This window comes from Tursiops truncatus, chromosome 1 (assembly GCF_011762595.2).
Source record: "Tursiops truncatus isolate mTurTru1 chromosome 1, mTurTru1.mat.Y, whole genome shotgun sequence".
NCBI lineage: Eukaryota > Metazoa > Chordata > Mammalia > Artiodactyla > Delphinidae > Tursiops > Tursiops truncatus.
In genome coordinates, this window is record NC_047034.1 from 22,320,500 (window position 1) to 22,335,407 (window position 14,908).

The 14,908-nt window shown below is 53.3% G+C and overlaps 1 long non-coding RNA gene across 1 annotated transcript; it reads right to left on the reverse strand.

Moving 5' to 3' along the window:
• Window positions 1-1,688: 1,688 nt before the first annotated feature.
• On the reverse strand, window positions 1,689-11,810 carry LOC109547510 (uncharacterized). Its single transcript, XR_002173276.3, has 2 exons — window positions 8,132-11,810; window positions 1,689-2,205 (listed from the first exon to the last, which is right to left on the reverse strand). It is a non-coding gene; the product is annotated as an uncharacterized lncRNA (long non-coding RNA).
• Window positions 11,811-14,908: the final 3,098 nt, after the last annotated feature.

The following is a 14,908-nucleotide window of genomic DNA, read 5'->3' on the forward strand; positions in this document are numbered from 1 at the left end:
CCTCTGGCACTTGGACCCAAGCATTCGGCTATTTGACAGCCGGATAAGCACGTGAAGGGCACTGCCCTCCTGCCCCCTAGGGTCTGGCCCCTCTGCCGCCGTGATCAGAGGTTTGCGGCCAGACCTTGGCTTCCCTTCCTTCCCAGCCCCCAGCTTCCATCCTGTCCCTGCCAGAGATTTAAGGAGAAGGAAGCTCAACCGACTTGGTTTTCAGCTTGTCTGTCCACTCTAGGGAGGAAAGGAAGAGTCAGCTTAGCGGGGGAGGCCAGGGTCAGCCCTTGCAGGGTCTGGCATCCGGCCGGCCTCTGGGGTCCAGCCCCTCCGTCTGTCTGGATGTTCCTCATGGTGTCTGAGGCCTTCTGCCTAGGGTGCCCGCTGTTTGTGCAGCCTGAGAACAGACCTGCCCCTCCTCACTCTGCCTCAGGAGCCTCCCTCAGACTAGGAATTCTAGAAACACGCTTTCTGTAAAGCTGAATGAGTGAAGGAACCCGCAACAGGGTGGAGAGCTGAGATTGCCGGGCTGTATCTGAGGAACAACAAACGTGACCTTTCTTGTTCTCAGCCTCTGCATTTGCCTGGAGCTCTCCTTAATTCAACTTTTTTTTTTTTAATGGGGAGGGGAAACACTCCACTTTCTCAATCCAGTTAAAGAGGCATCTGTATGCCACTGGGCTGGGCTCACCTGTCGAGCTCACAGGATGGGGAAGAATCCACCCTTGTCCCTGCAGAATCTGCCCTCTCGACTGAGGTCCGGAGAAAGGAGGAAATGTGGGGTGCAAGTGCCCGGCCACAGGGGGTGTGTAGCTCAGGGCACAGATACCCTTCTCACCTAGGCCCACCTCCATGCTGTCCCCAGGCCCCCGTGGAGGACTTTGGGGGAGCGTGAGCCTGCGGGAATCATTCTGCAGCTGCATCCCACGCTACAGCACGGGGCTCTGTGAGCGGTGATTTGGGCCCCTCTGCCTGCACCCTACCTCTCTCAGGAGTCTCATTGCCTCTCTTGGACCTTGCATCCAGGTCCTTCGAGGTCTGTACTCTCAAGGTAGAGTGTCGTTCCCATTTTACAGATGAGGCCAATCAGATTCAAAGAGGTCAAGCCGCGTGCCCAGGTTCACACAGTTGGAAGGCTGCAGAGCCAGGCCTCAGCCCTCCGGCCTCAAGGCAGCCTGGCCCTCCTGTTACGCAGTGCTGTCCCCACCACAGTGAGAGGCCTCCTGTGCTGGGGACGCGCCAGCAGGGGTGACAGGAGCAGCAGGGGTGACAGGAGCAGGCGGCGTTCCAGATGGGCCTCGAGGGGTGGGCAGGATTTCAGCAGATGTAGAAAAGGTGGGGGCAGAGTGAGTCAGAGAGACAGGAAGTGCAGGCCAGGCCTCAGGGGAGGCTGATGGTCCAGGAGGGGCCCAGGTCATCTGAAGAGGCAGCCCCTGTGTCTGACCCGCCAGTCCCCTCTGAGGCAGGACAAGCTCCGGAGGCATAGCTCACCATTAGCCAGTGTAACTCCAGCTTTACCAACTGTCCCAGCCAAAGCCTTCGGCTTTATGTCAAAGGAAGGTCACAGTGGCCCATATAACCTCACTCTGCTACACCGCTATGGGCAGCAGCCCTCTCTGAACTGTGGTCTATGCAGCAAGGATCTTTGCAGTAATTTGCAAGGAGAAAAAAAAGTGACTTATGCAAAAAAAAAAAACAAAAAGGAAATTACTTTATTGGTGCCTTTGGGGGAAGGGCAGGGATAGATCTGGTACTTCCAGTAGAGCTTGATCCAGTGGCTTACGTGATGCCATCAGGAGAGAGGCAGCTCTTCGCTCCACCTCTGCTGAAGGTTGGTTTCATTGTCAGGCCCCAGCAGCTCAAGATTCAGGCCATCCTTCCTGTCGTTAGGTCCAGTAGGGAACGTCTGACCCAAAGATCCTCTGGGAAGGCTCATTTCATGTCATTGCTCTGCCTGGGACATTTACCCCTCCCCAGTGAGAAGCTCGCAAGTCCCACGGCCGCCATGTTGCTAAGCTGGATTTAACCCCCCACCCCCGGCCCAAAGGTCATGATCTAGGAGTGGGGGAGGGGTGCTACTCCAGAGGGTAATTAGGGTACTCCTTCCAGGAGAAGCGTGCAGAGGAAAGACGGAGAAAAACAGAGGCTCACCCTACACACAATACATTACCAAACCCATTCTACCGAAGTTGCTTCTCGCCTGGTTTGGGGAACCTGGAGGAGAGACAATGACCTTGAAAATGTGCAGCCCTCTCACCATGGCCTGAGGCCAGGCTGGGACACCAGGCCTGCCCGCTAGAGCGGCCAGCTGCTAACCGAGCCAGAGGCTGGGCACAGATCACGCCAAAGGGGAGCCACACTTGCACTTCAGGTTCAGAAGATGAGCGGTCAAAGCAGGGGGCCAGGACAAGGTGGGATCCGGCCCTCGGCGCCCTAAGCACCCGATCGGGTGGGACGCAGTGTAACACATCCGCCTAAATCTCGAGTTTCCATCTTTTCTCTACAGTGGCGTCACTTTGAAAGGGGCCGGTGGCAGGATCCCTAATTTGCTTTTTTTTCCTTTCCTTCTCTAGCATTCAAATGATTCCAGAGCCCCAATTTTGCCTTGGGCAACCCACGTCCATCCAAGTTAAAAGGACTTCCCGGGCTTCCCTGGTGGCGCAGTGGTTAAGAATCCACCTGCCACTGCAGGGGACATGGGTTCGAGCCCTGGGCCGGGAAGATCCCACATGCCGCGGAGCAGCTAAGCCCATGCGCCACAACTACTGAAGCCCGCGCGCCTAGAGCCCGTGCTCCACAACAAGAAAAGCCATTGCAAGGAGAAACCCACGCATCGCAACGAAGGGTAGCCCCCGCTCGCCACAACTAGAGAAAGCCTGCGCGCAGCAACAAAGACCCAACGCAGCCAAAAATAAATAAATAAATTTATTAAAAAAAAAAAAAAAGATTTCCCCAGAGAATGTTTTCTCCTGTAAGACTGGCCACAGAAACTACTCTAACAGGGAAGATATGAGCTCACCACGTCATCCCCTACCTGCATCTTCCCTTCTCTGCCTCAGCTGCTGAATTAGGGGCAGCTGGGGCTGCCTGGTCCTCTGTCTTGTGCAAATAAGAGAAAAAAAATAAAACAAGGAACAGTCCTGGGGCAGATGCAGCCCCCCATCAGGGTACAAGGTCTGAAGCAGGGCACACACAGGCTGCATTTCAGCACCCACTGCATCTCACCCAGGAGCCCTTGGACAGGGCACAAACTGAAGAGCTGTCCGTGGCACTTTTGGTAGGTTATAGGAAGGGGAAGGTCCCCGACCCCAGCACACCAGCACCCAGAGGGGAGGCAAAGAGAGGGAGCTGATCCCTCTGGCACGCCCTCCCCAAGGTAAGAGACTCCACCGATGGAGAGAAATATAATTGTCATTAAAACAAATCATCAGGTTTTTTTATTTGGCAGAAGCATGGCACTCTGTAGCTTTCAGTGAGTGGTCACCCTCAGTTTCTCTTTTGAGCCTCTCAACAAAACCTGTCGGGTAAAGGGGCAGGTATTTCTCACTTCCTTTTTACAAATAAGGGAGCTGGGATCTAAGGGGCTGATTTGCTTAGCCTCGTCTCATGGCTAGCAGGAGGCAGAGCCAGAACTATAAGCCAGGCTTGTTGAAATCGAATCCAGGGCTCTTTTATTTGTTTCTATTCTGTGTTAAAATAGAAATATCTGACCTGTCAGGAAATCCTGTTAGCTTTACCTCCAAAGTGCTGCATATCCAGAAACTGACCACTTCTCATACCCTCACTGCCACCATCTCTTGCCTGAATTATTGTAACAGCCTTGTAACTGATCCCTTGTATTTGCCCTTGCCCTGAAGGCTGCTTTCCACACAGCCACCAATTGATGTTCTCTTCTTAAAACTTGAGGACATGTCATGTGTCTGCTTCAAACCTTCCGGTGGCTTCCCTTCTTTCACAGTGGTGCAGAAGCCCACGCCCACCCCCTTCACTGGCCTCATCCCCTGACATTCCCCCTCTGCCCACTCAGCTCCAGCCACCCTGGCTTCCTAGCTGTTGGCTTCCACCGCAGGGCCTTTGCACATGCTGCCTTCTCTGCCTGAACATCCTCCAGCACTGCCGGGTGCTCTCTCTCTCTTCTTCAGGTCTTACCCCAATGTTACTTTCCCAGTGAGGTCTTTCTTGACCACTCCGTTGAAAATGACAGCTCCCCACCACCCCATACTTCCTTTCCTTTTCTCCAGAGCCCTTTCCGCCCGTGTCACTCCATTCATCAGTTTTTCCAAGGTAGAATCGTTCCTGCAGGGCAGGGAGTTTGTCTGTTTTCCCAGCCCTAGAACAAGGCAGAGCAGGTGCTCCCCAAATGCTAAGGGAGTGAAAGACTGAACACACTGCCCTGGTGCGTGAGGCAGCTTGTTGTCCTTTCTTCACAAGGACAGATGCGGTGGTGGTATAATAAGATGCCCTCTGAATAGCAAGTGTGGAGAAAGAAAAGTCTCCCTTCCTGGAGTGGTGGCCCTTTGCAGCCAGTCCCCTGCCATTCAGTTACTTCCTCACCCAGCGCTGAGTAATGTAACCTGGTGACCTTTTGGAGACCCGCACCTGAGAGACTCTTTTGTTAGGGCAGAACCGTATCTCCTGGAACCTTTTTTTTTTTTTCTAATTTTATTTATTTGGCTGCGTTGGGTCTTTGTTGCTCTGCACGGGTTTTCTCTAGTTGCAGCAAGCGGGGGCTACTCTTTGTTATGGTGCGCGGGCTTCTCATCACGGTGGCTTCTCTTGTTGCGGAGCACGGGCTCTAGGGGCGTGGGCTTCAGTAGTTGTGGCTCGTGGGCTTCAGTAGTTGTGGCTTGTGGGCTCTAGAACGCAGGCTCAGTAGTTGTGGCACACAGGCTTAGTTGCTCCTTGGCATGTGGGATCTTCCCGGACCAGGGCTCAAACCCAAGTCCCCTGCATTGGCAGGTGGATTCCTAACCACTACGCCCCCAGGGAAGTCCTCCTGGAACATTTATTTTAAAATTTTTTAAAAGTTTCTAGGAACCGTGCCTGTCAGAAATCTTCAAACTCCCATTGCTTTGTCCCAACTTGTCAGACATGCTCTGGGGAGAGGAGAATGGTGGTGGAGATGTTTGCACAACTCTGTGAATATACTAAAACCCACTGACTATACATTTTAAATGAATGAATTATGTGGTATGTGAATTATATCTCAATAAAGCTGTTATATATATTTTTTTAAAAAAAAGGATTTTCCAGCTGGACTGGAGTAGAGGGAACATGGAGGGTGAGGGAGTCTATTGCAGCAGTTCAGGGCAGAAATAAGGAAGGTCTGAGTCAAGGCTGTGGTTATGAGGGTGGAGAACAGGGGCCTGAATGTGGAGACGAGGTAGAGCCCACAGGGTTGTGTGTGTGTGTGTGTGTGTGTATTGTTGTCATTCTCGTTCTCGTTGGAAGGGAGCTAATAACAGCTCGTATTTATTGAGCGCCTTCTGTATGGCCGTGACCCATGGAACATCTCCTCTGTTCCTCACTGTAACTCTCTAAGAAGGGCTGTTTTTATTCTGGGAAACTGAGGCACAGAGGGATTCAGGAATTTGCCAGGCTAACACAGGATGTGGTGGAACTGGAATTTGCACCAAGTGGTTCGACTCTGAAGCCTCATTCCTCTAACCCCTGGCTTCTGGGTGGGTTAGCTGGAGGAGGGGACGTCTCTCTCTGAGAGATGAACCGGTTTGCAAGGCAGAAACAGAGACACAAACGTAGAGAACAAACGTTTGGACTCCAAGGGGAGAAAGGGGGTTGGGGATGAATCGGGAGATTAGGATTGACATATATACACTAATATGTATAAAATAGATAACTAACGAGAACCTGCTGTATAGCACAGGGAACTGTACTTCGCTGTACAGTAGAAACTCACACAACATTGTAAAACAACTATACCCCAGTAAAGAAAGAAAGGGAGGGAGGGAGAGAGGGAGGGAGGGAGGAAGGAAGGAAGGAAGGAAGGGAGGGAGAAATACTGTGGGAATCACCAGGCACATATCAGGTGGCAGACAAAGTTTGAATCACCTATATATTAGGACCAAACTGGGACAAGCTAGAGCATTCCAAACTTGGAACAAGGGGTCCTATATAAAATTAATATTTAAACCAAATTATATATAAACTATATATAGTTTTTCAAAAAAAAATAATACTGACGGAGGGGCAAGGATTTGGGGGGAAGGGGACAAGTTTAGCCTGGGACATGATGAATTTGAGATGCCCCTGGGATAGCCAGTAGATATTCCAAGTAACAACGGGTTAATGGAAAAGGAGCTTGAGAGAGGAGGCCAGGAAATGACAGATTTCCACACCATCGGATATATTTGTTCTCCTCGGGAGTGAATGAGAGCACGCGTAAGAGTCTAGTCGGAAGAGGGGAAGAGGAGAGAAACAACGATGGAGACCTGAGGTTCCTGATACTAAGGGTGGGGGGCAGAGGAAGAGCAGCCAGAGAAGGATGTGGTGAACAGTCAGGAAGCAAAGGGAAAGGCTCACCGGGGACTGAGCCCTGGGCACCCAGAAGGGGAGGCTGGAGGTGTCAGCCCTTAGGTGGGGTGAGGACAGGCAGCCACTGGGAGTCAGAGGAGGGACGTTTCAGATCACAGTCGTGGGAGGAGTGAGTGAGGGTGAGGTTAGTAGACGGGGAGCGCAGACCTATGTGAGAACCACTGAAGACAGTCCTCCTACCGGCACCTGGTAGGGAGAGCAGGAGAGAGAGTGTCTAATCCTCCAGTCCTGGATGCCTCCAGACACCAGCTGAGCCCCGGTGGGTGTCTGTATCTGGAGGCTCCCGGGCGGCCCTTCCTGCTGCGAAGAATGCAAATGCTCACGGAAGGATACAGATGACCACGGCCTCTCAACCGAGAGCGAGGAACAGCCGGGGTTTCTGGTTTACTGCTTTGGGAGCATATTCAGGATTTCAACAATATCGAATAGTTAGCTGAGGGTTTTTAAACTGTAGAGTATGTTTATTGTGACACAAAATTGGTTGTAATGGGCTTTGACCAAAGTTTGAATTCTGCTCAGAAAGCCAGCCTGTGCCACTACTCTTTCTTGTTTGTCACGCTTGAGGAAAACCTGATCTCACGTAAAAGCGGCAACTACAGCCAAAATGGCTAGCCAGCCGCCACCCATCACCCCCCACCTGCTCTTAACCTCTGCCGCCACGTCCAAACACTCCACACACAGCCACAATGGCCAGCCAGCCGCCACCCATCACCCCCCACCCGCCCTTAACCTCCGCAAGCTCCTCTCCTCTGCCGCCACGTCCAAACCCTCCACATAGGACACCACCTATCCTTCAGGACCCTTTCACGTCACCGCCTCTAGATAAACACTTGCTGAATGACTGAATGACCTGCCCACCTGGGAGCAGCTCTCCCCACCAGGGCTTTCAGGCGAAAATGGGGGTCGCTTCTCACTATTACCCCAATGAGGGCTCCACCTTTGTTGCTTTTTTTTAGCCCAAGAAGCAAAACCTGGGACTTTCCTACGGCTAAGGCTCCACGCTTCCACTGCAGGGGGCACGGGTTCGATTCCTGGTCAGGGAACTGAGATCCCTGCACTGAAGGCCGCACAGTGCAGCCAAAAATAAATAAATAAATATCAATAAATAAAATATGATTAAATAAAAATGAAGAAGCAAAACTTTCCAGGGTTGAATTGCTAATCAGCATCTACAGGGTAAAAGTGACAGAGAGTGCGGGTCCTCTCCCCCAGCGGGGGTCTTTCACGGCCCTGCTGCGAACCATGGCCACTGCAATGGCCCAGCTAGGGAGGTGATTCCACTTTTCCTTTGAGGTACTTCTCTCCCCTCCAGCTGCCCTTGAGTGTTTTGGGCGTGAACAGCGTGTGGGGCTTCCTGCCCCTGCCAGAGCTAACCCAGAGGGATAGATTGCTTTTGAAGGACCTGGAGGACCCACGCCCTTCTCCTTCGCCTTGCATCCACTGTTCGTCCCTCATCCCTTCTCCGTCTGAGGATGTCTGCTAGGGTCTGGAGGGCAGGTGCGGGGCAGGGCAGCAGCTGGCCAAGGCCTAGAGGGGCTGCTTTCAAACACATTCAAACCCAAATGAACCAACGATAGATAAAACAAACCTTTAAAAAAGGAACTCCCTTAGGACAGCCCTCTGTGGCTCCACAGCTCCTGCTGGCTGCCTCTCTCAAGACCGTGTGCTCTGCTCTCTGGAAGCAGATGGTCTGTTGGAGTTTTCTGGCAAACATTCTGCTACTCTGCTGGGACTATGCGGCCCTCCCCAGTCGCTGCCGGCTGTGCCGGTCCGGGTTGCAGCATCTTGGGCCTGCTGGGCTCGCAGGCCAGGCTAGAAGAGAACACAAAAGCCAGAGCCAGCGGGAGGCGTACGCGCCCCTCCTCACCTCAGGACCCCTGCTGCCGGGAGGAACAGCACAGCTTTGTTCTGTGAAAACCCAGATAAAGAATGACCTGGCCCTAAACCAGCCCAGACTCAGCAGGTCAGTCCCGCCCTCCCTGCTCTCAACCCCTTTGTCAGGAGTGCACTGGGGAAGAGGCAGGAACAGCAGAGGGGCACAGCTGCAGAGATGCAGGGGGGTCCAGCCACCCAAAGCATGACGGGCTTTCAGATGATTCAGGGGACCCTCCTGCTTGCAGAGAGCAAAAGCTCAGGGGCACGGGATGAACTTGAGGGAAGGAGGGTCAAGGCCGAAAAGCCTGGATTACTGACCTGGGGACCACATCGTTCTTCCCTTGGACTCTCCTTCAGCATCTGTACAATGGGCGCATGACCCCTGCCCTGCCACCTCACGTTCCGGCCTCGGCCTCAGCCTCAGCCTTCTCACCTTTGATCTTGCCTGCACAGCTCTCCTCAGACTGACTCCCACTGCTTCTCCAGGCCCCAGGGTGGTGGAAAATGCCTCTCCCATAGCTCCCACCCACAGAGAATAGGCCAATTCACCTGAAGAAACACCAGCACCACCTGGTTCCAAATTCCCAGGGAAGAGACTGAATGGCCAGCTGGCTCGCGCTCACCTGGGCAGAGGTGTCCTGCTGAACCACGGGAAGTGACCCAGCACCAAGGGAGGGGAGGGGGTAACATGGCTGGAGGTGGACAGGTGGCTGTGATTAAGGGGGTTATTGTGAACTGGAAGGACGCTCCAAAGCCACGTGCACCTGAGATGCTATGTTACAGAGAGGGATGCGGGAAGAGGGACGATGAGCTGAGGCGTGGACACGCTCAGCTGATGTGACTTTTGGGTGTGGAGTCGGCCGGAGTCCAGAGCCTCGTGCTCCGCAGAGGTCCAGCTGGAGGCGCAGATCTGGGAGCGTCAGTATCCAGGAGGCCATGGGGAGGAGATCCCCCAGGGAGAGAGAGTGGGGAGGGCTGGAGAGGGGCAGCGAGGAACACCAGTGATGAGATGGGCAGAGCTGAAGGAGACGGAGGAGGGGCAGCCGGGGAAGCAGGAGGAAACCGAGAAAACAGGGCAAGATGTAATCCAAAGGAAGACGAGGGAAGGGCTGGTGTTGTCAGAGGTCAGGCTAAATGAAGCCAGAAAGGTGAGCAGCTGGGGGTGGGTGTGCACAGAAAGGCCCTGGGAGGGGTGACGCTGAATCTAGAGGGACAGGTGGGAGATTCTCGGGTGGAGCCCAGGCACCCAGGATGAGGAATCGTCACATGCAAAGACACACAGCGGGGGACTTCCCTGGGGGCGCAGTGGTTAAGAATCCGCCTGCCAAGACTTCAGCGTCATTTCCCCTGAACCCCGTGGCCTCCTTTGAGACATCTGTTGACTCAAAGAAAGACACACAGCATGAGAGTTGTGAGTTTAAGTTTTATTCAGGGTCCTGCTGAGGACTATAGCCCAGAGACGCCACTCAGCAGCTCAGAGGAAACTGCTCTGAAGAAAGAGGGGAAAAGCCAGTTTATATATGATTTTTGGCTGGGAAATACTTGCAATCAAGCATACATCCTGGTAAAAGATGACTGCTAGTCACAAAGAACAGATATCTCCAGTTAACGATTTTAGTGCTTTCTTATGTATGGGAAGATGCAAAAATATAGGGTCATGGGAATTCTTCCTGAGATACACCTCTAACTATCTAGGGGCCCATTTATCCAAAGCACAGGGTGTCTCGTCCTGTTTCTTATCCTGAATGCCTCTCAGGGTGCACGGTTGGTGGGACCGCAGTGGGTTAAGACTTAACCCTTGCAGAACTGGGTGGTGAGCCACATTCTTTGTTCTTTGTTCACGCAAGTGTGCAGGATGGCTGTGAAATAAACTGTCTGCGCGTGAGGAATGAAACGGGAGGAAGGTTCACTTCCTCAATCTGGAAAGACAGACAGGCCTCACATTCCTCAGCCGGGCTCTCAGAGAAAAGGAGAGATGGGGACAGAAGGCCGACTGACTGCTGCTGCTTCAGGGGCTGCTGAGGCCCGAGAACATCCACTTGGGTTGCCCAAGGCCTGGCAGCGACAGAGCCTAGGCCTCGGACTCCTCCAGCGGGAAGGTCAGACTGCCCAGGCGACATGGCAGGTGCCCTGCACAAGTCCACAGAGCTCCCTGTGCGTGCCCGTGGCCATCCAGGAAGACCCTGTGGGGGACGTCTCGGAGCCTCTGGAGGTGGAGGCAGTGCTCAGGAACAGGAGAGGCAGCGATGACCACCCAGGACTGTGGCCCAGGCCCCTTCTCGTGTTCCTATTCCCCTGAAACCCTCGGGACTCCTGATGAGCCCATGGAATTGGGGGGAGGGGTTCTCCAGAAATAAAAAGTGGATGATCCCCCTCGGGGAGATACAAGCTTGAGGTGAGATTAATTTAGTTTAGGAAAATGATGTTTGTTGTTTCTTTTACATTCCAGTGTTAAGGTTCAGTCGGGAGTAACAGAGATCCTAACTTTTACCCAAAAAAGGTGATTCACTGGAAAGAGGATGAGAAAGCAGCGGGAACCTAAAGATGGAGGTACAGAACAGTGTCCCGGCACTGGAACGCCAACAAGAATCAGCCATGCCCCTTTGCTGGCCTCTGCTTCTTTTCCCCCAGGGGTGGGGCATACCCAGAGCTGACTCCTGTTGATCGCTTACTATGTGCCAGGCACTTACAGAATGGAGTACTTTACATGCGTTGTTTAATCCTCATGACAACCCCGTGAGCTAGGTATTAATAATATTACTCCCATTTAGCCAATGTCTGATTGAGGCACAGAGAAGTTGAGTCACTTGCTGAAGGTCACACAGCCAGGACATGGAGGGACATATTCTCCAGAGAAACAAGAGGCATCATGAACTGGATGAGCACCCTAGGTGCGTCTCCTACCCCTGGCTAGCCCCCTCCCAATAACTTGACAAGGCACCAGGTAGGACAGGCAGGAAGAAGGCGGACGGACGGGTTATTGTTATCCACCAGTTTACACGACACTTCACACGTGTTCTCATCTCAGCCTCACCACAACTCCCTGTGGAAAAGGAGACCCAGCAACGAAGTGACGGGCCTGGAGCCACCGCAGCTGCTGAGAGCTGGGCCCCGTCCAGGGTCTTGGGGGTGTTTTTTCCTCACCTCAGCCTTGGCAAGCGCAGGGGGTGCTGCTGGCCCCGTTGGTGCAGCAAGGACAGACCGTGTGCAAGGCTTTCCGACCAAGTGGTGTGTTCAAGCTCTCCAGGTCCTGACGCTACAGGAGAGGAGCGGGGTGGGGCCGCAGTGAGGTCTCCGCGCTTAGGGAACTTGGATCCACCTGCAGCGCCTGCCTGAGGGAGCCGCCCTTTCTGTGGCTAGGGCTTTTGAGCTCATTTCCTGTCTCGGTTCTCTCTTCAGGTTGGGGGGAGGGCGGCGGGGGGGGGGGCGGGAACGCGCGTCCTTCCACAGAGGATGGGTGTGGCCAGGACGGGGCGGGGCTGCGGAATAGCGGCTCGCCCCGCCCTCCGGGGGCAGGAGGTGATGGGGGGGCACTGCGGGGGCAGTTCTGAGCCTTTGGGTTCCTTTCGCCGAGGCGGCTCCTGAATGGAGGTGCGGGCAGAGAGGCCCGTGAGGCTCTCAGGGGCCCTGGGGGCTGGAGGGCCAGGCCTCTCGGGAAGGGTCACAGGCCCGCGATTGACAAGACATCCCGCTTGGAGAAGAGAAGGATAAGGAGCTTTCTGGTCACCAGGGAGCGTGTGCCCAGGCACGTAAGAACCACGCGCTCCCCTTCAGCCCCGTGGATGAGGTCTTTAGAGACCCCTGGGACCGTTCCTTCGCCAGGAGCCGGCGGGGCTTGCACCATGTGATCCCTGAGGGGGCTTCCCACTTCTGACCCCCAGAGCTTCAGTTGAACCCCCTGGACTGTGTGCAGGAAATGCAAGGAGGGGGAGGGAGGGAGACAGACTCCAGGAAGGCTTGTTTAAAAGGGAGCCCTGGGGGCTTCCCTGGTGGCGCAGTGGTTGAGAGTCTGCCTGCCGATGCAGGGGACACGGGTTCATGTCCCGGTCCGGGAAGATCCCACATGCCGCGGAGCGGCTGGGCCCGTGGGCCACGGCCGCTGAGCCTGCACGTCCGGAGCCTGTGCTCCGCAGCAGGAGAGGCCCGCGCAAAAAAAAAAAAAAAAAAAAAAAGTGAGCCCTGTTCCTGCCTACACCTACTAAATGAGAGGCGGGGCCCAGGATCTGCATTTTCACCATTTCGCACTAAAATCTGAGACATACCACACCGGCCCTTGTGCAGTTCCTCAACCACAGCTTCGCCTGCTCTGCCTCTGCCATTCCCCCAGATCTGCACAGTTCTCCCTCCATGTCATTCAGGTCTCTTCTCGAATGTCCCTCAGAGAGTTCTTTCCTGACCTCCAGTTTGCAATGTTTGGGAAATACTTGTACTAAAAAACTATTTGTTGTGAACCTAAAACTGAAATTGAACCGGGCATCCTGTATTTTTATTTGCTAAATGTGACCATCTTGAGGCAGGAGGACTCTGCACCTGCAACCCCCTGAGAGTAGGGCCGTTTGGTAGTTGAAGTTTCCAGGAGCAGCAAACAGGGCTGCAGCTGCCCTCCCTGCACAGCCCTGCCCTGCAAAGAAGGCAGATCCTCTTCTGGGGCCCTCCTGCATATCTGAAGAGGAGTGTGTAGGAACTTCCAGGCTAGGAGTTAAACCTAAGTGCTTTCTTCTCCCATATTCTCCTCCTTGGCCCTGCTTCCTGCCCCAAATGCTCAGGTGTTCTGCCTCAGTCCCCAGGTGATCACACACTGCAATGGACTCTCTAGACAGGCCTGGGTATACTGTACTCATTTCCCCCCACCCTCCATGGGTTCTTTTGGTTGCTCTAATAATGAAATTGATACAAGACAGATTAACAGGAGGAAAAACAATTTAATTTGTATGCACAGAGGTCTTATAGAAATGGGACTCCCAAAGTGACCAAATCAGGATGTCTATATATCATTTTTAGACAAAGAAATAATTATTTGTGAAGCTTTAACAAAGGGCCCGCAGTGCTTGGGGCTGCAGACTAATGAAGAAGTAACAAAGTTTGTTTATACAGCTTTCTTAGCCTTGAATTCCCTGACTCTGGTGATAAGGATGCTTTCTATCCTTTCCTTATAGGGAGGATACCTTCACATGGGAGATTTATTTACCACTTTCAGGGGGAAAGAGGGGAGTTGGAGTGTTTTTCTATGTCATTTTTTCCCCCACTGGCTGTTTCTCAAATAACTTTAATTCAGATAATCAGTATGCCACTGCGATACATCTTGGGGTGGCCCGCTCTGAGCCCCGAAGGGACAGGGAGCCCCTGCCATAGGAAACAGACGCCACAGGGCAGGCTCAGAAATAGACGATGAGCTCCCTGACCTTCACACCAGTAACCATGACAACTTGTGGTTGGGGTGAGTTAGGAGTTGAATTGTGCCCCACCCCCAGTGGGTATGTTGATGTCCTAACCCCCAATGCCCCAGAATGTGACCTTATTTGGAGATAGGGTCTTTACAGAGGTAATCAAGAGGTAACGAGATTATTATGGTGTCCTTATGAGGTGAAATTTGGACACAGACATGTACGGAAGCAAGACCGTAAGAAGACACAGGGAGAGGACAGCCATGTACAAGTCAAGGAGAGAGACCTGGGACAGATTCTCCCTCCCAGCCCTCAGAAGGAACCCTCCCACCTGCTGACTCCTTGATCTTGGACTCCTAAGCCTCCAGAGCTGTGAAATGATACATTTCAGCTGATTAAGCTCCCCAGTCTGTGGCACTTGGTTACGGCAGCCCTGGCAAACTAATGCAGGGTGCCGGTCTCAGAGTCCGGGGCTGACTCTACCCTCTCTGCCCTGGCACCTCCCATCCCTCTATCCACCCAGGTGGGGGTTTCCACAGGACAAGTTTGTGGTGAAGCCTCAGGTCACCCTGGGCTTCTTGGATCCCTTAACTTTTGTCCGAGCAACAGGCTTGGTTCAGGAAAGCCATTTGGTGTCCCCCAGGTTGGGGTCTCAGCTCTGGTGGCCAACCTCCACGTGGGGAAAATGCCTGCTTGTATAAGAGTTTTGCTGGGGAAACTTGGGCAGTGGCTGCAAACAGTTCACTGCGAGCCAAGGATAAGATTGTCAGGTCTTATAGCCGAAGGAAAGAAATTCAGACCAGCCAGAGTTGGAAACGGCTTTTGGGCACATAAATAAAGCAACATGGAGATCGACTTTCCGGTGTCCAGAGCTGGTCTGTGCTCTCAGGACAAACCTCAATGAGGCAACACACTCACCAGTGGCCAGGACTGTGTTTTATTTCTCTTCGTGTTCCCAGCACCCAGCCCAGCAGCAAGTACACAGTAGGTGCTCAGTAAGTGTCAACACTTCCTAAAATAAAACATAAACATCTTCCTCCAAGCAGTAGAGAAAGGAAATAATTCAGTAAGCTGGGAAGCAGTCCACTTGGTGGTGGGCAATTTGA